General features: G+C 40.1%; 2 long non-coding RNA genes across 2 annotated transcripts; one reads left to right on the top strand and one right to left on the bottom strand.

Moving 5' to 3' along the window:
* Positions 1-2289: 2289 nt before the first annotated feature.
* LOC120796589 lies at positions 2290-8228 on the bottom strand. The gene is made up of 3 exons (XR_005708396.1): positions 8086-8228; positions 4457-4514; positions 2290-4263 (listed from the first exon to the last, which is right to left on the bottom strand). It is a non-coding gene; the product is annotated as an uncharacterized LOC120796589 (long non-coding RNA).
* A 346-nt stretch (positions 8229-8574) lies between these two features.
* Positions 8575-20229, top strand: LOC120796855. The gene is made up of 4 exons (XR_005708428.1): positions 8575-8756; positions 18826-18976; positions 19593-19698; positions 20166-20229. It is a non-coding gene; the product is annotated as an uncharacterized LOC120796855 (long non-coding RNA).
* Positions 20230-27549: the final 7320 nt, after the last annotated feature.

The following is a 27549-nucleotide window of genomic DNA, read 5'->3' as shown; positions in this document are numbered from 1 at the left end:
ATGTGTGTGTTGGGGGTGCTGCAGCGTTATTGGACATCTGAATGAGTAATGACGTTGTCCCAGACTGGGCAATTACCACCAGCGCTCGTTTATTAAAGAGGGGTTGGAGAGATGGAGGAAGGAGGATAGTGGCTCTGGTGCCAAGGGAACAGAGGATGAATTGGTGGAGGAAATGACAGAGGGAACAAATGCAGGAAATTCTGCATTTATTCCATCAAATTCATTGGAAATGTCCTTCCCCTAATGTATATTTTAGCTCTTTTAGCATAGAGATATGGCACCTTATTTAGGTCATCTGCCTCTGGGTTTTGGTGGTGGTGTGTTTCTAAAAGATCTAAAAAGATGTGGTCGATTTCTGTGCTGTTGTTGTTGTTGTTGTTGAGGACCAGCTCATTTCCCTCCCGATACATCTGATTGATTTTGAGTTTAGATCATTTTAGCTTGTTAGCTAACACCTATCCATCAGTGTCTTGTTATAAGCACATCTGATTAGCACAGAAGCTAACAGATCAAGTAGAACCAATTAATAGAACTAGAAGCTGTAAGCGGTCCCACGTCAACATCAACAATGGAGGTTTTGTTAAATTAGCCTCCTGGCTATTTAGCCAGACAGAAGTTTGGAGGTTTACTGAGCTGATTGAGGAAGGGAAGAGGACCAGAGGACAAAAGATGAGACATGGTAGCTTCCAGTATCCCTGATTCACACAGTTGTAGGAAAGCATACTCCCTTTTACTTAATATATTGACCTAGAAAAAAAAAACCAACACATTTTTTCAGTTACATTTGCCAGTAAAACAAAACTGTTATTAGCCATTAATCATTGGTAATTTCCTCAAAAGCTTAAAAAAAATCTTTACTTTCCTAACAAGCAACCCTTTGCAGTCGTGCAGTGTCTTTTCTGGCTAAAGGTGGAAGCAGCATAACGCTGCCCTGATTATCATATTTGGTTCAGGGACCTTTGATCAAATATCTGCCCCACAAACTATCAAACTCCAGCTGTGCCGTGTTTCTGGATAGCAAACTACAGAGAGCAATTCTCCCCCTCCCACAAACTCTTTCCCTGCCTTTCCATTTTGCCTTCTCCTTCCCACTTCTCACCTCCTCTCCTTTCTCACCCTGTCTGTCTGCATGTCTGAAATGCTAAGAAAACATTGTGGCTATGTTGGCTATGCTGAGAATCAGTCAGCGGCTGCTTGGTGATCAATGGGAAAGAAAACAAATCGTGGCCAAAGGAATTTGGGTTTTGAACTTTCCCCACTCAAAACCAGCCTTTGACAAATGATAGTCAATATAGATGGTTGTGTGTGTGTGTGTGTGTGTGTGTGTGTGTGTGCGCACGTGCACGTGCACGTGTACACACATCCATTCATACACACGTGAGCATGCAGTAGATTTGTACTTTTCCGTGTGTATAGCGTATGTACAGTATGTAACGTGTGTGCATTTTCTGCGTCAATCTGTCAGGTTGCATAGTTATTCTTCTGCATCCCCACCAGATACTGAGGCATGTCTATTTCTGCATACATATATAGTGTGTGTATGCACATTTGTGTCTCAGAGAGAGAGAATAAGCAATAGTTAAAAGGGCCTCGTTTGCCCTTGTCCATTTGAACCACATCCTGCCCCGAAATCACCCTTCCATCCTCACATGAGCAACTGTACAGTAGTACACCCCCTCCGTTATGTATACACACATTCATAGATTGGCAAGACGTGCTTGACTCATGACTCAACCCCAGATGCTCGCCAATGACACTGTGTTGGTCTAGTGGTGCCACAGCACTCGGAGCGTCCTCCCTCTGTCCCTGCGGTGTCACGAACCCACATAGAGGGTATATTGTTCATCAGGCTTGGGAAAGACCAGAGTTCAAGGACATTAATAGCTACAATGTGTAGTTTCCCCCTCCCCCCTCCTGTTCCACATCCTACTCATTCAGCTTTTAGGAAATTTGGGTTTTGGAAATGGGTATATTTCATCTGGGAAAGTACCATTGACAAAACTTGACTGTACTGCTGAAAAGCAACCGTTAACTACTAAATCATTAAAGTGATGAGGTTTGTACAATATTTCTGCAACTTCAGCCCTTGAAAGCCCATAAATTAAATGTGAAATGAATAGGCTTTAAAAAAAATTAAAGAAAACACTTTTTGTTTTGATGAATTTAACTTGATTGCTCTAAAAATTGCTACCATATTTTGCATGTTTTTATTTGAAACAATTTACAGTAACATGTGCACAGTTTACCGAATAATAAATCCAGACTGACAAAATCAAAACTAAGCTTAAATAAACACTTTTTTTTTAACCTTCATATGAAATGTTTCATTTTGGCAAACCTTTAACCTCCACATTCTGGGTTTGTTAAGCTTTCTGGTGACTGTAATGTCTCCTTCTCTTTGTGTGCCACAGAGGAAACAGATGGTAGTTGTTCATTTCCCAAGCAAGCTCTCCAATCTCTGTATGTTTCATGTGAGTTGAAGTAATAAAGAAGAGAGATAATAGCTTCTCCTTTATATCCTAAGCTGCAGAGGAGCAAGACCTATACTAACGCATATTCCCTTCTAAATATATACACCCCCTCTGGTCTCAATTTAACACACCAGGTTTGTCTCTGATCATAAAACAAATGTTTAACCTCCCTCCCCCCTTCAGTGTGGTGGGTGTGCCACTATGTGCCAGCATCACATCTCACGTGCCACTAAGAAGCCTGAGATGATTAGCCCGAGCTTGTCTCCTGTGCGCTAATTGCCAAACCCAGCATCACCTTCGCTATTGTCTAATTAGTCTTAACAAGATAACCGAACACCAATTAAAGTGACTGAATCAGGGCTTTGAATGAAAAACATGTGCAAAAATTGTTCTATGTTTTGTTGTTAAAATACCAAAGCGCTAATTTTTTTGGTGCTGTCACCGATGAACAGGTTTGACTTTTACTCCAGCACAACGTGATGTAAAATAATAAGAATATTGTTGATTCCTTTGTTCTTAGAATGTGTTTCTTTGTTTGAAGTCAGTGGATAATGTACATGGAAACTGTGGTGTGAAGAAGATCAGTCAATCAATCGTTCAAGTGTCACTTACAACCCGATAATTAAAAAACAGAAATATAAACAGTAAGACATGGAGGGACTAGCACATGCAACATATTAGTAATGTGAAAATGTAAATAAAATGTGAATAAAAATTAAAAAGGGAAATTAAAAAAATAGAATTGATGAAGACATTAAAACATATCTAAAGAGAAAAACAGAAATTAAAAAAAAAGGAAAATTGAACACTCCAAGTTTATGTTTAAAGATGTAAAGATACTATTTTTGGATCCTTAGGCACACTGAATCCCTGAAAAAAAATAAAAATAATGTACATGGTGCAGTGTCATTAACAAAAATTACATTTGCCAAATAGCAAATTTTCCTTCATTGTATGTTGCATTTAAATAGTTACAGTTTTCATTTTTGAAATCATACTCCTAATGTGAAATATGAGTATGTATTTCATAAGAGACTTATGACATAAGACATGAGAAAACACACTTTCACAGACCAGGGCAGAGATACCTCCTAACATGTGCGAAAATGCATGTATCTACATGCCTGGAAGCTCTGAACTCCCACATATAAAGACATGGACCAGAGGCCATTTCAGTGTTTCATTAGAGGTGTCACAAACATGAATTATAAATCAGCATCCTCCCTCAACTCAGTCTTCAGCCTTTTACCACCCCCTTCTTCTTTTATTTTTATGTAAAACACATTGTGAAAGGTCAGTGGAGAAGCAGCAGAGAAAAAGTGAGAGCATGAGAGTCGGGTGTGTGTTCCTGCGTATGCGTACATGCATGTATGTATATATATGCGTGCATGTGCCGCTATGATTATGAGTTTAATTCCTTAGTGTGTGTGTGTGTGTGTGTGTGAGCGCATGTGTGTTCCAGTGGGGGCAAAACTCTGTCTCCCATGCATGCTGTGCTCATTGAGAAGTGGTGTCTTGTGCCTGGGGGGGGGTGCTGGCGAGAGGGCAGGCGGGCGGCCAGGCGCCAAAGAAAGAGGTCACATCCATATTCATCGCATTGGACATGCACATGTAAACCACTTTTAATATGCTGTGACAGGGGAAAGTTGAGTTGAAGCGGAAGGAGGGAGGGAGAGAGAGAGAGTGAGGGAAAGACAGGATGGTGACAAATATGGAAGGAATAGTTGTGAGAAATGTCTACATGTGCATCTTCATTGGGCCTTGAGTGACTTCCTGGATGAATACGAATGACCTGAAAAATACAATGATCAGAGATAGGCAGTCATATATATTTCTCATTCTTGAAAGAAAAGAGAGCTAGTGCATTCCAAAAAAATAAAATAAAAAAAGCTTTGATTTGATTAGTAGAGGAGCTGCTTTAACCAAATAACATAATACTTATAACTTCAATATACATTTTAAATTGCAACTTTTCAAGCACCTACCTGGAGCACTTGAGTTTGCTGCATCAGAGTTATTCAGAAAAAGTCAAATGACTGACAGCTACAATAACAGAAAGAGTAATTAGAGAGAGTATTATTTCACCTACTTAAAAGGCAGTGAAAACAAAAGGATATCTGAGCAAGCTAAAAGAAACCACAAAGCTTGTTAAAATTTTGCCCAGATGAACAGATAATTATAGTTTGACCAATATACATGCACAATTTTGAATCCCCAAAATAAAATAAAATGTGTCATATCGATGAAGTTTTTTTTAGAAATAAGGATGAAATACTGTAAGTAGTATCTGTGGTAATTTATCCGTCATGACTGATCAATAGAAAGACTCAGATGGCACCAGCTTGAAGGCAAGGTACTGTAGCTGAAAATGTTCTGTGAATAAAGTGTGGTGTACTGGAGAAGAGTATTGCATTTAAATTTTGATGTTGATGAAATACCACACAGCTGTGGCATTTGGTTCTCATTCTTTTTTTCTTTGCAAACCCTTTAAGGAAATCATATGTTTGCATTCATACTTTATGAGCTTTATGCAACATTAAATCAATAAATTTAAAACACATTAAAACTGACTACTGCAGTAATGGATGCTGTGCTGAAAGCTAACAGAAAAGATAAAACAATTTCATTAACTGTGTTAACTTTCTAAATTTGTCAGTTCAAAAACTCAGTAAGTTGTGTCATATGTTTTTTTTCCCCCCCTCACCATATAGACTTATGGGGCTTTCAGAGACAATGCGACAACTGCGCTCTGAAACCCATTATTTACAAATGGCTTGCGCCGCACCACGGCAGTTTGTCACTGCATCAAGCAAAGCGCACGTGCTGTGAACAGCAGTGAGCGCAACTCAATTCGCGTTGTGTCTGAAGGGGCCATTACGCACATATAGCTGTTGTAGAATATGCCTACAGCACAGACGTCCAAGTTAATTCAAACATTCAACCCATGTCAAAAGCCTGGAACACAAAAAAAAAAAAAAAAAGGAATGCCTGTTATAATGGGGCACTTCGAGGTCAGTGGGGGCATATCATCTTCACATCATAACAGGGGGCCCAGGTAGCTAGTTATGACAATGTGGCATTATATGGCAGCGTTTGAAGTCGGCCAGCGACAGCTTCTCACTGTAATCGCCTGTCACAAGCCCCTGCTTTGAAGTTGGCAGTGATGAAAAGGAAAAACATAAAGAAAGAACACCATAATCCAATCAAATTATTAGGTCATGTCAAAGCAGTGCCTTAGAGACTTTGAGAAAGTGGTATAGTTTGTGTGTGTGTGTAGTGTATCTTAAGAGGGAAGGAGGCCTGCAAATCTATTGAGCGGTGGGATGGCAGTTTAGATAGAATTGGAAGAATAGGACCTTTTCGCAGGACACTTAACCTCCTGATATCCTGCTGGATGGCCCTTTTGACAATGGCAACACTTGCCCTCTCACTGCCATGAAGCACTGTGTTCATTCCTTACTTGAATGGGCCTACACCAGACCATCCCTGGGGTGGGAAGGGGGTCACAGTGGGGGTCGGACTCAAGGGATGGGGTTTTCTAGTAACTCTACTCCCGACTTTTCAGACAACACCAGCGTCCCCTGGGCATCTCCACCCTCTATGGGCTTTAATTCCAAAAAAGGTTTAGTGGCGACAGGAGTTTCCCTAAGCGGACAAATTATGCTATCAGTTTCCCTGCTCTTGTTGGGGAATGAGAACGCCTGGCTTCCCTTGAACTGGAAGAAAAGTTCTCCATCTGGAAATGTGTTTGGAGTCTATCAAAGTTGACCTGAATTTGCGAGCACACTTGTTCTCTCATGAGTATTTAAATTAACCATGATCCATCGTGTTTAATGGAAGATAGTCAGTTTTTAATCCAAGCGCATAATAATCTACCAAAGGCCTAGTTTTTGGAGGAATCTGGGAGACAGGTTTATCCTGTCCAGCAGAGCAGTGTGCGCTGAATCTTTCTGAGCTCCCATCTGAAGCTTGCCTCAAACTGTGGGGAAAGCTCCTCAATCACTATAAGGAGGTCCTCTCAGCTTCACTCATATTTTAACCACCAGCCCCACACCATGGGGCGCTGTGTAACGGCCCGTCAGTGGCTGTAACCTAAGTGCCAAAATTGCCTTTTGACGATGTACCTAGTGTTGTTTTAAGAGCCCCCGTCTGTTCTGCCCATCCCCCATCCCCACAAAATATGATTTAATCATTTTTCTCACTTACTTTTCTCAGCATGGGGGCAAAGAGAAAGAAAGAGAGGGAAACTGAGAGGGGCTGGGAGGAGGCAGAGAAGAGCATTCCAAAGTGGTGAAGAAGGGGAGACATTACAGCAGTTATTTCCGCAGTGAAGAGGAGAAAACCTCTTACAAGGCAGTTCTTAATAGGATCTGGTCAACGAAGCTGAAGCAGGGCTACTCCTCTTGAGAAGTCCTCTGGGTGAAAATCTGAGCAGGCTTTTAATCAGGAGGCAGCGAACATTATACAAACAAGAGCCTGTGCTGAGGTCATGCTGAAAAATTTGTCCCTTTAAAACTCAGACTTCTACTCCATTATTTACATTCAGTTCTTTTTTTCTTGCACTTGGTACTTGGATAAACTGCAGATCATAAATCGCACACAAAGCCTGGCTTACAAATCTGAATTCACCCATCTGTGCCACTCAAAGGGTTGTCCCAACCTGGACAGAAAAAAAAAAAAAGTATCTGTTGAATCCAGAGAGCCACTAAACCAAGCTGATACAGCTTTGATGCTAAACTGTTAATGTGTTAGCAAACAGTTATCTATTTAAACATTCACCAGATGAAATCTGTTGTCAATGTTTGTTTTTCAGTGTCAGTGTTTTTGCGACTCCGCAGATGTATTCAGTAAATCCTTCATTATGTTGTTTAAAAAAAAAAAAAAAAAAAAAAAAAAATTATGTGTTTGTGTAAAATTTATATGTTCTAGCAAATTAGATGTAAACATAATTTCTAGGAAACTCGGTTGTGCCCTCCAAGGTGTGTCATCAGTCATTTGTTTTCTTCAGCTTTCTGCCAAAGTCATCCACCACTATAACATGGTTCATGTTGGGAAAAAGTTTTGTTTATGAATAAAATAAGTTAGCAAGAGTGGAGCAGTAGATTGCAGTAATCAGTTAAAAATAATAACGAGTCAGCCCGAGCCCCTACTTCAGGCCTGCTGTGGCCAACCAATCACTCGTATGTTTAAAGGCCTCAAGTAACCTCAGCCTGTTTAAAAGCTGGAATAGCTGCCGCCCTTGCCATCACCCAAGTCTCTCATCGCTCTGCTCATTTCTTGTCATCCCAGTCTCCTCCTTAGGAACACATTGTTCCCACACCCTGCCTACATCAGTGGTAGACACCCACTTGAGAGCTCTGAAGCACTGTGTACATATGACCACAAGTGGTGTTACTGTTACCAGGGATCACCTTACTGACTGCCATCACTTAGTCAAGTCAGACAGAGGCCCGGTGTGGGTCAATGGGAGGTTGCTGTGGTACATACATTGTCCTTAAAATTGTCTGCCCCAACTTGATATAGGATTTCTGCTGCACAGTTGAAACAGGCTGTGTCCTGGAAGCCAATGTACTTACATTTTTGTAGGTGGCCAAAAGAAATTCCCATTCTTTACCTCAATTGTCTTGGCTAGTAAGGTGCAGAAAAACATCCAAAAAAGGTGACAGATACACCAAATCAGCAGCTTATAAAGTAGTTTTAGGTTACGTTGTGGAGATTCTTTCTCCAGTCCGTCTGCTGTTTGTGGCGGTCACAGGAAATCAGTTTGATTGCAGGGTTTGCTGAGGAGTTCATGTCTGTTTATGCTTCCTGGTTGTACCACATTTGAGGAGAGGGGAGGCAGGGGCATGTCTGTGGTTTTGATGACATTTGCTTTCCTGAAGCTGGTGGTTACATGAATGTTTGGTTCAACAATTGTTTGCTGATTTGTGATGGACTTTGCACTTTTAAATATCTATTTAATAAGTATTTGGACAAGTCTATATGTATGTATATAGTGAGCTCCCCCACTGGTGGTTTAGTCCAGGTGATTCAATTTTCTACTGGGAGGGTATATAAGGGTTGGTTATGTGAGGTGTGGGTCGTTGCTGCTCTTCTGCTCTGTTGCCACCCACAGTGATATAATACAGGCCAACATGAGGACTCAACTAATTTTTACCTGAGCCCCCCCCTCCCCCCATATCCTTAACCATTGGCCACCATGACAGTGCGTTAGCAAACATCCAGCAGACATGGAGCACAATGTTAGCATTCACTTGGAGTCGTGTTTCTGCCCACCTGACAAATGTAAGTTCCATATTTATTCTCCTTTTAACTCTGTCTTGTTGTCTCCACCAACAATTGAGGGAAATATCTGGCTCTTAAGCGGCTAAATGCTCCACTATGTTCACCATTCTCCCTGTAGCTTTTTGCTCTCTGTTGTTTGGCACGTGTCATGAGCTGGCTCATTTAATTACTATTTACATAAATAAATCAAGGTTGTGTTTAAAATCTGGCAAAGTAGTGTATGTGGGTTCATGAATGAGTGAAGAATTGTCGTGTGCTACAAAACTAACAAAGCAAACCAACCAAATAAAGGGGACTGTGTGGAAAGCTTAAGAGAGTGTGGGACTGAACAGGCCAGCTTTAAAGGCTTCCCAGCTCAACGGCCCAGGTGAACCTCTACTCTGCTGGGCTTCGTCCTGAAAGGGGAGGCGAAAAGAGGCGAGGCAAACCAGGCCAAGGAAGCAGGAAGGGGTCATCACAGTGCTGGACCCAGTGCCATAGGGATTTTTAAGACTGAGATAAAACCACACCGTTAAACTGCAGCATGTAAAAACAAAACAATAAGCTAACAGAGGCACAAAAAAAAAAGAATTTTCATAGAGCTGCAGAGATGTGTGGTTATTCTTTGTTAACTCGGCACTGCCTTTCATTCTAGAGTCAATAACAAAAATACTGATTAATGCAGGTTTAGGCTTTGAAACTTTGCACCTTACCCTTCAAGAAATAGTGTGTAGCTTCCCTTGAGCTCTCCTGTCTGTAACTATGATAAATGAATAACAAGTAAAGGTCAACACATAATAAACTGTACTCTCTTTAAATTGGGTTTGCCAGACATTATCAAGATGAGAGAAATTTATTTTTCATTGATCTCAGACAATAGGTCACAGACTTGATAGTTTGCCTCAACAGGCTCTGTTCTGTCTGAGGTGAGCTGTTGCCATTTAGTCATTCACCTCAGTGGTTGCTCTGGGACTGAGACTTGATTTACCAATGCTCGCTTCTTGGAAACCTCTTTTAGATGAAAACCTAGCTCACTCATTCCCTCCACATCGGAGAAATATGTATTCTCAGCACTTTTTTGTGGGTCATCACAAGAAAAAAAGTCACCGATGCCAGTGTCCCTACAGCAGGCCCTAGCCCTTCACACTGCACAGCTCCTCCTTTCACCCCTCCAGTGGCTACCCAAGCCGTGATAATAATGACGAACATCATTTATGCAAATGTAATTAGGCCAAGAAACACGATAGTGGAGTGCATGGCGTCAATGGAAATTTATCACTGAACACTCAGGCTCTAAACATTCAATTAAAATATTGAATTTCACCAGATTTAATCTAAACATAATAAATTAAGAAGTGGAAGAATGGCTTGCAGTAGAGCAGGCCGACATTTGGCCGTCACTATGACACTTGGATATGGTCATTGATTCCACTACAGGTCTCCAAGATGCAGACTAGTAGACAGGGAACCAGGAGAGAGGGTGATCTGAAGGTGAAGCTGAAGGTGGTCTTTTCCTGATTTCTGTATCTGGGCCAGTGTTTCGTCTGCTTGGAGGGGTGACGTTGGGCTATTCAGATAAGAAACCACAGTGCAACACCAAAAAGAATTCAGTTAATGTGCAATTGGATATGTGGTGGTGCTCTGACATGGTTTAACAGCAGCACTCATAAGGGAGCAGGAGTGGCAGGGCATTTGGCAAGCAAAGATTCGAATCGGGGCTGGATGAGACCAAGTCACAAATGGAGCTTGTATTTGTAAATGCAGAAATAAATGTTATGTTACATATACAACATTGGCACATTATCGCCTTATACAATTGATATGGCGAACAGGGAGCAACATTTCAGGCCTTGCCTCTAGCCACCTGGATGTAAGTCAAATATTCAAACTCCTTGTACCTCTGTTTCGGTCTCCACTAACTCTTGAGGTAAGCATCTGGCTCTTTTGCTACTAAGTGCTACAGTAGGTTGATAAGAGTGGCGAGAATGAACCAAAGCTTGAAGCTGTGGGTTGTAAAACGAAGCGATGAGCTGAAAGAATCTAAAATTGTCCGCAGAGCCGAAGTGAACTGCTGAGTCTGGTGACAACTATCTGCGGGTTTCTCACTACGAACGACACCTTTCACGTTACACTTAAACAGTTTTTTATATGATAATATTGATCAGTGTAGTTTTAAGTTTTATATTCACCTGCACAAAAAAATCTGCTTACCTTTGCTAGAGTCTGTTTGCACTCTATTGCTCCTCTCGAGAAATACCATGATAACAGATGTTTGGTAAATCAAGTCAACTGGATGGGCTTGACACAGGTGATACTTTGTGAGATTTGTATTCTGTTTAGAATTTTGAAAAACATGTTTGTTTTTCATCTAACTGGCTTCTTTTTTTTGGGGGGGGGGGTAAGAATGTGAGATCGTGTTGCTTGTGGATGTGTTTCCAAGGTGATAAACTTTTCACTCTGAAGGTGACGAGAGGTTGGGAAACTGTTACATTGGCTCACACTTTGTGTACGTTCATCTCCACATTTAGACACACAGAGTAAATCATACTAGACAGAAATGAGAAATATTTGAAAAATAGAACTACTTTGCCACAGTATTTGCTGATTGAACACCTTCAGACCTTCGTAAAAAACAAAATATGGTGTCTGGATGCCCTCATCTCTCTGTATCAGCTTAATGTAACACGAGTGCTTCTTGAGAGCTGATCCTCACTCAAGACAAAAGCTGCAACTTCAGCCTCCACTTGTACAAACAAACTTACAAGCTGTGTTAACACAGATCCAGAGAATTGCTGCACTCCTGAGAGCTGTACTCTCCATGGTAGTTGTGAGACAGCGTCAGAGTTTGCATCTTGTAATGTGTTCTGCTCTGTTCGTGTTTACATACAGAGGACATGGCCGCCTGCCTGCCTCGGCTTCATGGTAATAGGATGCCGTTGTCCCAGTTCTCTTAATATCACATTAGAATTTCATCTTGAGGATGGGAGCCACCATGAGTGCGAGAACTTTGTATGTTTAATGAATAAGACTGGGGATAAGAGTGTCTTAATAGTTGCATTAATGCTCTTTTTTTTTTTTTTTTATCCCCCCTCCCTCTGTACATATTGTGCATAAAATCAAACATGACCTGATTCCTCCTCCATTTCCATAACGCCCCTCTGGATCTTGGTGGTATTTTGTCTCATTTTGTGCTGCATTTGAAAGCAGAGGGCATTGTTAAATGAGATCTCCCTATGAACCACTGCAACAGAAAACTGGGTCTACAATGAAGAGATGTCCTTCAAAGATGCTTTTAACGCAGACTTCATAAGTCTGCAACTTTTAGAAAGTGTAAGTAATTTAAATACATTTTAGATGTTGTCCACAGCTTAAACGTGTTTATTTCTATCCAAAACCCTTTTTTTTTTTTCTTTTAATGTTTGGCAAACCCAGTCTAAATGTCTTTTTTCCTACCCTGTGATGTTTATAAGCATAATGTTACCCAGGCCACCTTTTGCACTGCTTGTCTGAATACACTACATGGCCAAACGTATATGGACCCATAATTTTGGAAGCTGGCTGCAGGGATTTGCTCCCATATAGCCACGAGAGTGTTAGTGAGGTTTGCCGCTCATGTTGGGTGATAAGGTCTGGTTCACAGACCTGGCATCCTACTTCATCCAAAAGGTGTTGTGTGGCATTGAGGTCAGGACGCTTTGCAGGCCAGACAAGTTCTTCTTTGTGGACCTAGCTTCGTGAACAGTGGCCTAAACATGTTGAAACTGGAAAGGGTGTACCTCAAACTGTTGTCACAAAGTTGGAAAAAGACTGTAGAGGGTGTCAACACGTAGTGTTCTTTTGGTCTTGAATAGAGTCCTGTAACATTGTCATGCTAGCAAGCATGAACAAAGACTAGACATGTGGTTAGCAATGTAGATGGATATCTACTGTGTGTACTGTGACCACTTGAACCAGTGCTTTTTAAATTATGATCAATTATTAACTTTAATCTGGAAATTGCTGTGCCTTGGATCCATCCATCTGACACCAAAAACTGACACCACCCACCGATAGCACACTATGATTTATTTATCTCTAATTCACTGCTTTTCATTCAAAATCATGAAACTGTAGCCCAGAATAGACATAACTTATCCCTGCATCTAGGCGCCAATGTTTAGTCTGGGATAACGAGGCTGATCCACTTCTCTGTATTCGATGGTGCCACAATCCATTATTTACCAAAGATCAAGTTTTTAAAGCAGGGCGGTTGTGCAGTTTTAGTGAGTCAGGGGAGACGAAGATTTTTCAAGGAGAGAATTTTTTTTAATTTTTTTTTCTTTTTTTCAACCACTCTGACAAATATTTTTAAAGGTGTTTGATCTTGGCATCTCAGAATCAATTGTTCTCATTTGTTAGGTGGGCACCACATTTTTTTGGTTTTCCTAGCACAAATTGAGTAATCGCAGGTTGAACGCTCAGATATAGCATGGTGCTCTGTGCAGTGTGCTTTATCTTTTCCAGCCGTGAGACAAAAACTGTGAAATCATGAATTTTTAACATTATTTACCATACAAAACAAAACAACCCTGTCGCTTAGAAAAAGTGCATTTATATTCCCAGTTACATTATAGTGACAACATAATCACTGGCTGGATTATGTCCAGAGGCAAGAAGCACATCCAGAGTCCGGTCTGTGGTTAAGGTTTAGGCTTTGGTTCAGGTTAGGAAAAGATGGCGAAATGTAAATAAATAAGTTTTGTCTGAAGTCAGTGTGAACTTTTTCTGTTTTAAATCAGACCATGGTCTTTCCCTAACTTTAACCATTAGTGCCTAAACATAAAACCATAAAAATAAGTTTAACAATGTCGTAGTCACTACAAATTGATATTGTACTGCAAGATCGCAATTATGTTTTTTCCAAAACATATTTGGTGTTGCAAATGAATTGTACGTAACTACTGCTTGTACTTTACATTTCTTACATTGCTATTTGGTTTACTATTTCTTATTCTATCCCTTTCAAATTTCAATAGTTGTCTGCAGAGGGATTTCAATGTTAGTGATGAAGAAGTCGTACTCTTCTCCTGGATCTTAGGCCTGCCATCTTAAATTCTGCCCAACACTTAAAACTCGTGCATTGGCTGCTTGTCCAACCCCCTGAAATCTGGCAGCAAAGATTATATCTGACAAGTTCTCATGTGAGAAAATTACCCCCAGGGAATAAAAAATTACTGTGTTGTATCATTCATTGGAATTGGCTCGCAATGTGACATGATGTTTTGCTCCTCCGTCACTTATTAAGGGCCGCTATCATATTTATTTAGAGTATGAACTGCTCTCGTTCTTGTTTCTGGCTCAAATATCTGCCTGTAAAATCATTTTTTTCCCACACATATACAAAAAATATGTTTTTCATCATGCTTTTTGCACTGTTGGTATTTATATTTGCTCTTGGCTTTGTTTGTGTGTGATGTTGAATTCTTATCCTTATTCACTCATTTATTTTCTGACATTTGTTCCTCTGCTGGTTTACAAATCTGCATTTTTTTTTTTTTTTCTGTCGTATCACCTTGATAAATAATTGATCACCTAAAAACTAAAGAAACACAAATAAACCAAGTCAAATGATATGTTAGGCGGGAACTGTCGCTGATTAGTATTGACAAAAACTGCCCTAGAAAACTTAATGGGAGAGATGTTTGCATTGATGTTGCTTAAAACTTTATTCATGCTGTATACCTGAATAACAAACCACGTGAACTAGCGTTTCCTGTTAGACAAAATGAGATATTTTAATTCCCAAAATCTTTCAGTGTCTAATACCCTTGCAGCTGTTTTCCAGGACCAGACTTTATGACTAACTATATAAATATTTTATCTGCACCATAAATATAGCTCCAGTCTGTGATGTTAGCTTTGGTCAAGTGCTTATTTTGGATCGTCAAGAGAGCTACAGAGACTGAATTGGTTTTGGCTCATCTATCTTTTTCACTTTTCACCTCTCATTTTCTGTTACTTTTCCTCAGTTGTATGAGGCTTCTGATACAACCCATTTTTATTGGCAACATAGGAAGGAAACACTAATAGTTACTAGCAGCAATTTGAAACAGATTATTAAAAAACATATGTATTAAGATGTGTTCTCAGTACAAGATGTTACTATGTCATTAAATATGGAATTCTGGGCAACTTCCTCCTGTCTGGATACACTCTGTGGACATTTTTTTCTGTTTAAGTCATGTTCAATTGTGCAAATCTTAGACGCATACTAACGTAGCTGGTCCTCAGCGTTCAGTCTTGATGAAGGATTTGTAAGATTCTGTATTTTTCGAAGTGTGTACTTTGGATGACCAAAACCTGCCGAGGTTTGATTGTTAATCTTTTTTTTTTTCTTTGTGGTAATTTTGGACCCTCTCCATTACTTTGAATTTCCTCCGGTGTCAGTTTTGTCTTTAAAGGATTCCTCTGCAGCTGTTGTTACCGTACATTCCTCTACTTAAACCTAAGACATTCACTAATTACTTGGGTTTCTCGTAACGGATGTCCTAATGTTTTATTTATCTGACAAGACTTTAATCAGCTCCCTGCTTTCCTCTGTTGTTACACAGCTTACCTTGAAACGTAGCCTGTGTATATCCCCTTATCTGACACTGCCCACTGTGCTCGCCAGCCGGCTGCCAACAGGAGAGCTGGAGGTGGCAGACAGTGTTGGGGAGGATGTGTTTGTCTGTGTTTTGTGCAAGTCTGTAGATGTAAGCATTTTGGACGGTGCCTTTGTGCAATACTCATTTATACATGCATATCTTTGTGTGTTTGTGTGTGCGAGTGTTAACGAGTGTGACAGGTGCCAACTCCTATGTCAGGGGCGAGGTCACACCCTCCCTCCTCAGCCTAGGTGTCTGCAGAGGTTCGTATCAACTCAGCAAGTGATAGGGTGAACACCTTTTACCCCTCCACACCCACCCGTACCAAAAGGCACGCACACACCCAGCCCCCCAGATATCATTTAGCCTTTACACAAACAACAGGCCCCAAGACAACTTGGGAAAATGGGGAGGGTCGAAAGCAATTCTTGAGCATATTTTTTTTTTAGCAATGCATGCGCATGTAAATGCTGTGCATTTGCTGTTGGGATATCATTAATTTCACTGAGGTTTAAATGCCAACATCTGACACCTATTGGCAAAGATGTTAACAGTGAGTGAGGCATTTAGGTGACGTGTGTCACCTGCTTAGAAATGAAAGCGTTGCCACTTTGGTTCATCAGCATTCATAACATCTAAGGATGCAGTCACACCTTTTTGGGTCTGAGCTACTATGTAGCGGAAAAGTTTCATTCTGTTTCATCCCGTAGTTATAGCAGAACAAATCTTGCAAACAGCAAAAGTAATGTGAACTCAGAAGTATTTTTATGGTACAAAGTTTTGTCATTCTTCAAAGTTGAGTGATTTCGATAATTTAAAAAAAAAAAAAAAGAGGAAAACTGGAGTGTCAGCTTAAAAAGAAAAAAGAAAAAATCTTTTTCAATGAATAAAGCTCTTTGGCATCAAGGGCCACAACAAATGCAACCAAGAAAGAAAAATCCAAGGTAGTTTTAGTCTGTGGTCTTCGGTGTGAACCAGTCAGGCCTTTTCAGCAGTTCAGAAAACATGAAGAAATGCGAATACCAGTTGAGACTGTTGCTCTCCTTTCCAGGTATGAGGAGCTGCTGGCTGGGAAATGGTAGAATCCACATCAATACAACTGCAAAGCCCTGTGAGGCCCTCGCTACAGATCACTTGGAAGAGAGCAACTATACATCATTATGTATTTTGGTGCAGTTTTATGGCTTAAATCACATTATTCACTCCTGCTCCAACAACTCTCAGGATACTTGATGTGAGCCCATGCTTAACATTAACATCTCAATGTCTGGTTCTCTCATATTTGACCCGGTTTTCTTTCCTAACATCCCAAAAAGGTGCTACAGTAATACCGAGGAATTTTTTTCTCTTTTTTACTCATCAGTTGTGATCTACTCTTACACACATTCCAGGTGTAACACCTTCTCGCTTTTCTTAATATAAACTCAGAGGTAGCTTCACTGAGCAGCGATATGTGTAAAACCCAAACAAAACATTGAATTTGGCAATAAAATTTAAAGTGTGGCACAGAAATCATGCTCCATGCAGAGTATGACATATGATTTACACTAAAAGTTGTCATTTACATTATAAACAGTCGGAGAGAGATGAAGGGTCTTTTTGAAGTTCCCATTGAAGTCCGTGCACGTGGCTGCTGGATCATTCGTGACCTAATATGGGCATAAGGTGCTGGCATTGCAAACTGTTAGTTCAAATATCCATATCCTGATTTAGGTCTCATTCAGTTTAAGCTTTTATACACACACCGCTGATACCCAGTGACTGAGTAACCACAGTGCCATGAATAAGCCACTTAGCAGCCACACTGCAGACAGAGTGGTTCTCCAGCAATAAAGTTTGCAGCATTAGTTTGCTTCTTTATTCCTGACTTAGCAATAGCTACATGTAATGTACAAAGATTTACTACAACGAAGGGAATGATTATCCCAGCAGCGACTGTCATGTTTTTTGTTGACATCAGATTCTACCTATAATTGTTGATAACTGAATGCCCAATTGTAGGCATCGAATTGATATTTTACAGCTTATAACATGCAGTTTTGGAAAGCAAATGCTGTCCTTTATTTGACCTTCTCAAAGACTGAAGAGGATGGTGTGCATTCCAAACACACTTCCTTCTCATGTCCAAACTTCCAAAAATATTCTTGTACTCAGTCGTTTCTTGTCATTAATACTTCAGTGCTTGGCCCACAGGACCGAAACCCTGTATGTTGTAAAGCAATAATCTCTGCTTCAAAAAGGAAGCAAATATCACAACAGTATGACTTATGTTTGTCATTTATTACCTCTTAATTCACATTTTTATTTGGTTTGATCTGTATTAGATTGTGTTGGCTCTATTTGCAAGCGAGTTGAGCCAATCTTGATTGTGGAAATGCTGGGAGTTTTTCTACAATTTCCCCATACATGACCTACTCTAGTACCTCTTTAAATAGATTATTCTGTTGAACTTACGAAGTTTACTTGTGTCAACTTGAACTGGGTTAGTAAATATTTTGGTGATTACACTGGACACCAAACGTTTTGCCAGTGCGAGTTAGCTTTCTATTTGAGTGGATTTGAACCATTTTGCAAACTGTGCCTTGGTTTGCACGCAGTGCTGATTTTTCGCTAAGTGGTCAAGCAAAAGCCTCAGACTGCTGCAACTTGTTAACAACATTCATTTTAGACTGCAGGAAACTGTCTTGGCATTCTGGCGTTGTCGGTGTCCCTTTCCACCTCTGCACATGTCCTTTCCAACATTCAAACATCAAATTCACACAACAGCTTGTTGTCCTGTTTGATGCAGAAATTACAACGCAAACCTTCCAACCACTTCTTAATCTCTCATTACTTAAAAAGCAATGGCTTATCTAGCTTTCACAGTTCTTGAGATGCACTGGAAATGCAAACCTTTTGGTTTGGTCGCAGAGTTTAGTTTCTGGGATTTCCTAGTCCCCATAATAAGGACCATACATCAGTGTGTGTGTCTGCGTACAGTATCAGTTAGATTTCTTATCAGAAAAATTAGCGATCTTAGTTTGACAAATCAGTTTGACAGAAGGAAGACTGATCACCAGCATGTGTCAATATTATTTTTCCGTGAATATACACCTGTACACACATGCAGGTGTATATTCAACATTTAACTTTACATTTAATTTATATTTGTCCACTGATCTGACAAGACTAGATGGTGTGTGTGTGTGTGTGTGTGTGTGTGTGTGTGTGAGAAACAAAAAGAGTGATTTGATTTTAAATATTTATATCAGAAACAAATGGTGCGTAATATCCATTTTACAAATACAACAGGTGGCTCAAATGGTTTTCAGCCTGCTCTCCAGCTGTAAGATTTTTTTCTTTTTTTTTTTTTTTTTTTTCTTCAAATTCCCTTTCCAACACTGGGGTCTCCTCTGGTTGCGGTGTCACTGTTCAACCCTACAGTATTTATTTACACTGTCTTTCTCTCACACATTCCTTCCCAGTGAGCCAGGCCTTGGGCTGCCAGCGGAGGACGTGAAGTCAAGCAAGGGAGCCAAGGCCACTGTCAGCTCTCAGTGTTTAGAATAACCCAGTAAAACCTCCTGGGAACCAGGCTGGGGTCGGACCGGCGCTGGCAAGGAGAAAGAACGAGAGGTAAGATGGTAGGAGATTCCTTTTTTTTTTTTTTCCAAAGAAGTAGTAGAAGGAGTAGCTGAACCTAGGTTGAATATGTGAAGTTAAAAAGGAACCATGACAATCAGATCTATAGGGGTCTGGAATCTCTTCAAATTCAGATATCACACTCTCTTCATGATTGTTGATGTGCGAAACTGAAAGTTCAGAACGAGATTCATCCTTGTACTTCAGGTGTGTAATATGTAAGATTCAAAGTCCACATGCTCAGTCAGCCATTTTCTTCTCTTTGTTAACATCCCTGCAGTTTGTATTTCATTTTCTTGGTTTCAGTATTGAGCTGATTTGTTTTACTGTTTTTGGTGACTTCTAACTTATTAAACTTTAAATTCTTGAAACCTTTATTAGTCCTTTTACTTAATAAAATTGCTTGCAGTTTGTTGTTAAATGTGAATACAAATCAAGTAATAATCCTGTGGCATTTTCACATTATGTTGCATTAATCCGCTGTCCATCAGGCCACGGTTATGCTGAAGAAGTCAGTCAAACTCAGCAGCTGGATTTGCATTATTTTATTTGGTACGCCTATGGTATACTAATGCCGCATGCCACATGTTGCCACTTTTCAACCTCCCAGACAACAATGTTATATTCCTACGGACAGCCGGGCTGGACTTTCCCCCTCCATTTGGTGAGCCATTTTGTGTCACGTGCCACTGTGATCGGTACAGCTGTTTTGAAAGGTATGGGACAAGTACTGTAAAATCACCACACCTTCAAAGTTATATACTGCGCCACTCTACGCAACCATTTTGCACACGGCTTACTGCTTACAGTATTTCCTCAGTTTTCAATATTAAATTCAGTTTCTGCTCAGAATTTGCACAAATACCACAGTACGTCCACATAGATACAGTATGCGCACGGATGAACCCTATAGAGAATTGTGTACTGTATTTTTACACATTCTTTTCAGAAATCCAAGAGAAATTTCAGCCTTTCAAATATGTACGTAATCACATCACTTGTCTTCCATTGTGACAGGAATAAAACTGAGTGGAAACAAAATTTAAAAAACAAGCAAATTGGCCACCACTGCGTTATCTGCTGCCTATGCAAGTGCAATATAGAGCCTCACCACTGACATGACTCTAGCAATAAAATGTCACACATTACCTCAAATCTCTCTCTTCTTGTTCATTATTCTCAGGCTTGCCTGCCCCTCCTCAGTGCCCCTGTGACAGTGTGTGCCTTTGACACGCGCGGAGCAAGGACACACTATCAGTTTTTCTAATTACTTATTGGTCATGATCAATTAGCAGCATTTTAAGGCACTACGGTAACCTTGTATAAATACACTGGTGGAGTTCAACAGCCATCATGGTTGACAATTAAATTGGTTTGTCACTGCTGGGCCCTTCATTAATCTCAACTTGTCATTCTTGTTTATGCTGGTTATAATGGCTGTGTGGGTGTGTGAGGGGAGTCTGCTCGAGTGTTTGTGTGTGTGTGTGTGTGTGTGTGTGTGTGTGTGTGTGTGTGTGTGTGTGTGTGTGTGTGTGTGCAGTGGAGCGAGGTCAAAACAGATCTGTGACGTGAGAGAAGTTGGAAGTTGTGTGTGCGCGTGTGTGTGTATAAGTGTGTGTGTATATATGTATATGTATATATGTGTCACATGTGCATATGTGTTTATTTGCATGGATCTATACGTATACGTGTGCAGGAAGTGTATATTTTCTGTGTGTGCGCATGGACGGGTGGTATGTGGGAAATCTTTTAAAGTCGCAACTGTCACGTCGAAGCCAGTCGGCACCCTGAAGCAATTACCTCATGTGTCCTTGAGTATTTTTTAAATTGCTCGGTGATGTTTAGAGCCTCTCCAAATGACTTTAATAATCGTACAGAAACGTGGCCATTTACACCATGTGAGAAAATTCCTACCCACTTAAACCCGCCCTTATATCGATTGAATGAGACAGAAAAGCCATTGTAAGTTGCATTTAGTTTCAAATCCATAGCTTGATCCTCTCGCCGTTTCCCCTTAGATTTTCCTGAGTGTATAACTCCCTCAGTACACAAATTTAAGAGTGAAATTGGGGCATAACTAGTTAAATTAGTTGTGATTGGTGGCAATTTTACTGGCATCTTGGTTAACACAGTACTAATGGGATCTCTTATTAAGTGATGTAAGCACTGGGACATGAGATGCACACAAATACACACACACTGGTGGGAAACAATGGTTAGAGCCACAACGGTTAGACCCCCCCCCCCGTCATTGTTTCTGAGTGAGTGTATCTGACTGGAGTCGAACAAAGGAGTGTGTGGGCGCTTGCAGACAAAGGCTTGCCCTGGTTTGTATTTACATATGAACGTCAGCACCTATTTTGTAACTTGTCTCCTATGTAAACGCTTTCAACAGTGATATGATGAGTGTGTAGCTTTATAAATGTGTGCATTTGCGCGCGCGCGTGTGGGTGGGTGGGTGTGTGTGTGTGTCTGTGTGGGTAATGAGAGTTGGCGACTGAACTTTTCAGCCTCTTTCATTTACAAGGAAATGCTTCAAATGTGTTTTTGAGCCAATACTTCCTCTGATGAATATGTTTTTGTAAAAACTGGCATCAGTGAATTCAAATTATTGGTGATTAAGATGCCAAATCTTTTACTCATTAACTGTATTTTCTCTCTGTTTTGTGAACCCAACTGATGCTTTTGAAGGGGAATATATACATGGCTTCTGCAGTAAACAAGGCGATAAGTCTATGACCTTTTTGCAGCACAAATTGCCCAGAAACTGACAGATTTCTGCTGTATCATGTTGCTGATTACAGTAATCAGTAGGGTTTAATGACTGATTAAGCACTGTTTTAAATTAAGAGTTATGGAAGTATTACCTACTATTGACCCGACTACTTAGTTAGTTAATTTAATTAGTTAAATATAACTCTACAAACGCATAATGTGAATACACCTTAAAATAAAGTAACATGATCAAATGAAAAGATTATGTCCAAACAGTATTTCATATACAATACAATTCTGTTCACACATAAGAAATACAAAGAAAAAAACTAATACAAACACAGGCATATATAGGTAAAAATGATTAAGAAAACGAATTATTTGATCAATAAAGACCAATAAAAAATCTGAATTGTTGATTTCAAAGTATATCTAGTTTATGAATAAAAATAAACAGATAATTAAATAACGGTTAATGCTTTTTAGTCCTTTGTTCTTAATTGCTGCTAAGAACAGACCAGTGTATGGTAATGAATTGAGGAAAGGGGGGGGGCAGTTATCCTAATGCAGACGGACTCGTCACAACCCCGGGTGACTGGGATGTGGACCCAGAGGACAGAGACTCTCCTCGCTAATTATGAATCCTTTATATTAAGTGTCTGTGTGTGAGTTTATGTAAATATGTCTGTGTATCTATTGTGTGTGCAACTGCAGAGGGGTAAGCAGTGAGCTTGACGGTTTGTTGGTGGGTTTGCACGTCATGTGAGAGCTCATCCTCACATCTTCTTAATCTGCGAAATATTACCAGTGATGTTCAGTTCTCTCTGGGAGTGGTGTTTTTTCATTGTTTGTTTTTTTTTGTTCTGAACTGCATTGTGCAACCTTTAATGATACCCAAGGCACTTTTTTTTTTTTTGCCATGAGTCTCAGAAGCGGTCCTTCTCTTACTGCACATGTAAATCCCACTTCCTTTTGGCAGCCACTGGAGTGGTTTCATCAGAGGACATATCACATTATCCAGTCCTACTTTTTCTTTCTTTTTCTCACACCATGACTGCTCACAAAAATATCAAGCATCTATGAAAACAAACAGGACATTCAAAGTACGGTCAGGTCCTGACGTGTAGATCCTGTGAACCTCCCTTGTGCAGCCTGTGGTCTGGTGAGCTCCTGGTTTAATGCTTAGCATGATCCTAATCCCAACCATTTTACTGTATAATTCAAAGGCTAAATTCAGGGCAAAAAATTCCCTTTACTTTAACAGCCTCCGGAGAACAGCTGTTAACTTGTTTCTTTCGGATTTAATGTCGGTAGAAAGAACAATATTAACAGCAGAACAAGAATTTTTCAGCTAATAAAAACGGAGTTATTCAGTAAAAGTCTCATTTGCATTGTGGTTGCAAAGTATCCTGGCATAGCTGTGCTCTCCTCTCATCCTTTGTAATTGATCTTTGCCTCCGAATGATGACTCTGGGAGGATTCTAATGGACTTGCAGCAAAAGCTAATGCTTACTGTTGGTGTTTTACATAGCTGCAATTAAACTCCCTTGTAGATTCTGGAAATCTTTCAACATGACATTAAATGAGCACATTTCGCGAGTTATCCACGGGAACATAGGAAAGCCCCTCTACAGAAATACAAATGGACAACTACATTGCCAAGAGCTTAACTGCGACGGTCTTTCCATTTCTGAGACTGTGATAACTATACTAGTGACACTGCAAAACAGTGGGCACAAAAAAAATCCACCAAACCTAAACAGATTTCTTTATTCCTTTACAGAGTTTGCATCTATGAAATGCATAAAAGAAAGTTGTCTTGCTTTCGGTATGTGTGCGTTGTCATTCCCCGATCCCAGCAGCAGACAGACCCCTCGGTAGGGTTGCTAGCTGGTAATTGGAGGGAGGTGGCTGTGATTAAAATTTATATTTTACATCCGCCCCCCCCATCACATCTGCATAGCCACAGGACAGGCCTGCAGCTCTGTGTCTGGGACCGAGCTGGTGGTGTGTCTGTGTTTGTGCCGGGATGCATGAACCACTGCTCACACATCAGTGGATGTATGAACACACATGCATACACACAACCACTAAAAAAAACACACACACAAGTCACCCTGTGCCTCCCTCCTCTCCCCTTGTTCCAGCTGAGTGAGACCAGGCCCGCGTCATTTCACCTCAGGGTGCCTGCCGGGGTCAGAGGTCTTGTGTAATGGCCCAGTGCATCTCCCAGCACAGTAAGCCTACTCCAGGAGCTGACACACTCCGCTAGTCCCTTGCCTACCTCCCAGCCCTTTTATCAAAGCCAATACAAAGACGAGGTGTGTGTGTGTGTGTGTGTGTGAGCAAGTGTAAGTTAGTCAAAGATCACATTCAGAGTTTAGAGTTGCTGAGCCACAAGGTGTGAGAGAGCTATGACCAGCCCAGTGCCCTCTACTGAGTCTCCACTGTGATTATAAACCATGTCTAACATTCAGTTAGTCTGCTTAGTTTATTTAAAGACACTTAACTCAATTTGTAGTACTTCTAATAGAGGATCTGTCACTCTAAAATTGGACAGTATAAAGCGCTGACTTCTGAATTAAAATCTAAAATCTAATTTTGTGCTTATTCATGTGCCTGTCCTAATCAGTCAAGGGTTTAAGAGCTTGTCCTCTTTTTGCATCTTATCAACAAAGGCACGTTTAGTCATGTCCCATTGTACTCACAAGTGCTGTATCGAAATATGAAAAACATCAGTACTGTAGTTCAAACCCTTTTCCTTAATAAAAAAGAACTGATTTGAAAAACATGTCTGGTCAGTGTCATGTCCCGTAAAGTGTGTTTACATGCTCTCTAATAATGTTATCGTAACCAGAGTAAGGTAAACACCTAAACGGAGTTACTTTCTGTCCTGAGGTCATGATTGGAATAAGCACAGCTTTTTGTTTTCAGAGTCAGGTTACTTCTTCTCACCATCTTTACGCTCCAAATAAAGTTGGATCATAAAACAATATATAAAGAGTGGAGTCACTTGACGTTGGCAGATTTCTACACAGTGAAAGTTGTGTGTTGTAAGAAAAAAATAAATAAATAAATGAATAAAAAAAGTGACCTTTTCCAGTTTCTTCTCTTTAGCTCTTCCATTTAAACCACCATCTAGATCAGTCACAGTGACTCTTGGCTGCCTCACAAGCTCATCATGAGATCAGACATGTGAAAGTTTTAACTGAAGGGATACACATGATGGTAAACTTGACCTAGCTTGACTTGCTGCTTGGTTGAGTCCAATCATCAAATTTGTATTCAGTGCACTTTTGTTGTTTTTTAAGAAATTGTACATTAATGTTTCTGTTCAGGAGACTGACAATGAGCGGACAGGTAGGGGGTTGGAGTCACGGTTTAAAGCAGGATACAAACACTGGCTTGTCGCTTCACTGCTGTACGTGTTTCTACAGCAGTGACAGAACAAAGTTCCAACGATAGCCGCAAAGCTCATGCAGTATAGTTTGTGTCATTTGCATTTGCTTAGTAATTTATTACTACGTGTTTGTGCCATTCACGTGTGTGTGTGTGTGTGTGTGTGTGTGTGTGTGTGTGTGTGTGTGTGTGTGTGTGTGTGTGTGTGTGTGTGTGTGTGTGTGTGTGTGTGTGTGTGTGTGTGTGTTTTATTACGCTGCAGTTGATGGTGGCAGTTAAAGAGCAGCGAAACTTTTACTGTTAAGATGAAGAAGGGATGAATAATGACCTCTTTAAGATTATGATATATGGTTTGATACAACATTGGTTTAGCCTCCTCTTAAGTTTTACACAAGGTCATGTTAGTATTATTTCAAACATACGACAATCCCAGAAATGGACCGTTGCAGTTGAGATGTTTAGAAGCTGAGTTTATTGCGATCATCTAAACAAGTGAGCAGGATCCACGATCATCTTCTCCTCGTCTAATATGTATTTACATCGATTTCTGTCTGTATTTGCTGTTGCAAAAAAAAAAAAAAAAAAACCCAAAAACACATTATGCCTTGATCATTGTAACCCAATAACTTTAACCACGACACTATTATTATTTCACTTTGAGTAACAGAATGCATGTGAAAATTTTAAATGAAATGATTAATTATGATTTTATTGAGAAAGTGTCTCTTGATTCCAGTTAATGCAGCAAAAACAACACTGTCTTCTACTTTCTCCTTTATACTTACAGTCAAGGCTTCTCTCAGATATGAGGACTGTGTTTAACTCCCTCCTTCTGTCTAATTCTCACCTCTCCTAACTGTTTCCTGTTTTCACCTGTGTTCTGTTCATAAGTGGCAGCCTTGCTAATTGCATCAGTAGTATGGAAACTCATGAATGTAGCTGACACTTGTAACAGCAGACCAGTAGGTGAGACCTACACTGAAATGGGAGAGCAGTTTTGTGGGAGGGAAACAAAAAAAAAAGCCCAATTATAATTTAAAGACTGATGGAAATTATTGTTTCTTTTAAGATAGCATAAAAAAGAGTCAAAATAATTCGGGCTGCTTTGCTCAAATACGCCTCCTTTAGTTCACTTTGCCTTTTTAAAACATTAAGGAAATTTTACAACATTTGGTTTAGTTGCTGTGGGCCTTCTAGGCTGTTTCAGGTATTTTGTCCTCTGCTCCGTAGTTTTGGGCGAGACTGACGTGCCAGGCTGATATTATGCTTTAATAGTAATTGGATAATTATAGCATGATAAAGAAAATTAATCCCTTATTTGAATCAATGTACACTACTAATGTAGGGCTCCTTATTTTTTGTTTTGTTTTTTATTTCGAAAAGCCAGAAGTTTGATTTTTCTGTGTGAAAACTCGATAAATAATTTTATGATACTAAAATCCAGGTGAAAATCTGATTTGAAAAAATAATAAAATAAGTAATTTTATTTAATGCAAAGGCCTTACACGAGCAGCGGCTATATCGACCTTTTCGTTTACATTTTTTGTTTACTCTCTGTTACTATAAGAAGAATGGCTTGAAAATGGTTAAAATAAGCATCAGCAACATCAGTTACCAGCAACCTCAACACAAATACTGTACATTGGTCAGTAAAAGGTTAGGCTTGCTGCCCACTGAAAATTCGGTGTTGCTACATTTAACATACATGTACAGATACACATGGACTTTTTGGTGTGTGGCAAAAGCAAACGTTCTACGAAGTATCTTTTTCATATACTGTATTTTGTAGGCGTTTACTGTACTGTATAGTAGAGGAGACCAGAGTTGTACAGAGGTCAAAAATCAGTGTCAAACAAAAGCTGCATTCATCAATTTCTGGTTTCTTTTAAAGAATGTCAAAACCTTTTTCTCATTAAAAACTCCAAGTATATTCTTGTGGCACCTTTTGATTATTCGGTTGTGATTGTGGTGACACATTTCGAGGGCACTGCATTTTCCCAAAACCCCCCCTGGTTGGCTCAGTAATGGAAGTCAGCGGAGAGGCGGGCAGACAAACAGTCTGTGTAGGCCTCACATGCTTAAAACCAGGGATTACTCTGTGCGTGCGTGTGTGCGCGCGTGTGTGTGTGTGTGTGTGTGTGTGTGTGAGGTAGCTAGCTAGCTAAGTGACACAGTGATGTCATATTCCCTGTGTTTTCACATGGGAACCTGATAGCACTGAACAATCCAAGGCGAGCAATTTTTGGCTCAAGCACACTTGACATAACAGAGAGATAATTGTAGACTTTGTGTCCATGGACCCTCCAGAGATCCAGAGGATCAAACCCTCTAGGATTTCGGACACTTTGATGACGTGTTAATGCCTGGAAAAACATTTACCGCCTCAGAGATCACAGATGGAATGATGTAAATGTAATTCGGTTCGAGTTAACTGCCCCCTGATATCAGGAGAT

Source organism: Xiphias gladius, chromosome 11 (assembly GCF_016859285.1).
Source record: "Xiphias gladius isolate SHS-SW01 ecotype Sanya breed wild chromosome 11, ASM1685928v1, whole genome shotgun sequence".
Classification (NCBI taxonomy): domain Eukaryota; kingdom Metazoa; phylum Chordata; class Actinopteri; order Istiophoriformes; family Xiphiidae; genus Xiphias; species Xiphias gladius.
The sequence above is the reverse complement of the archived record's forward strand: the minus strand, read 5'-3'. Positions and strand labels throughout refer to the sequence as shown.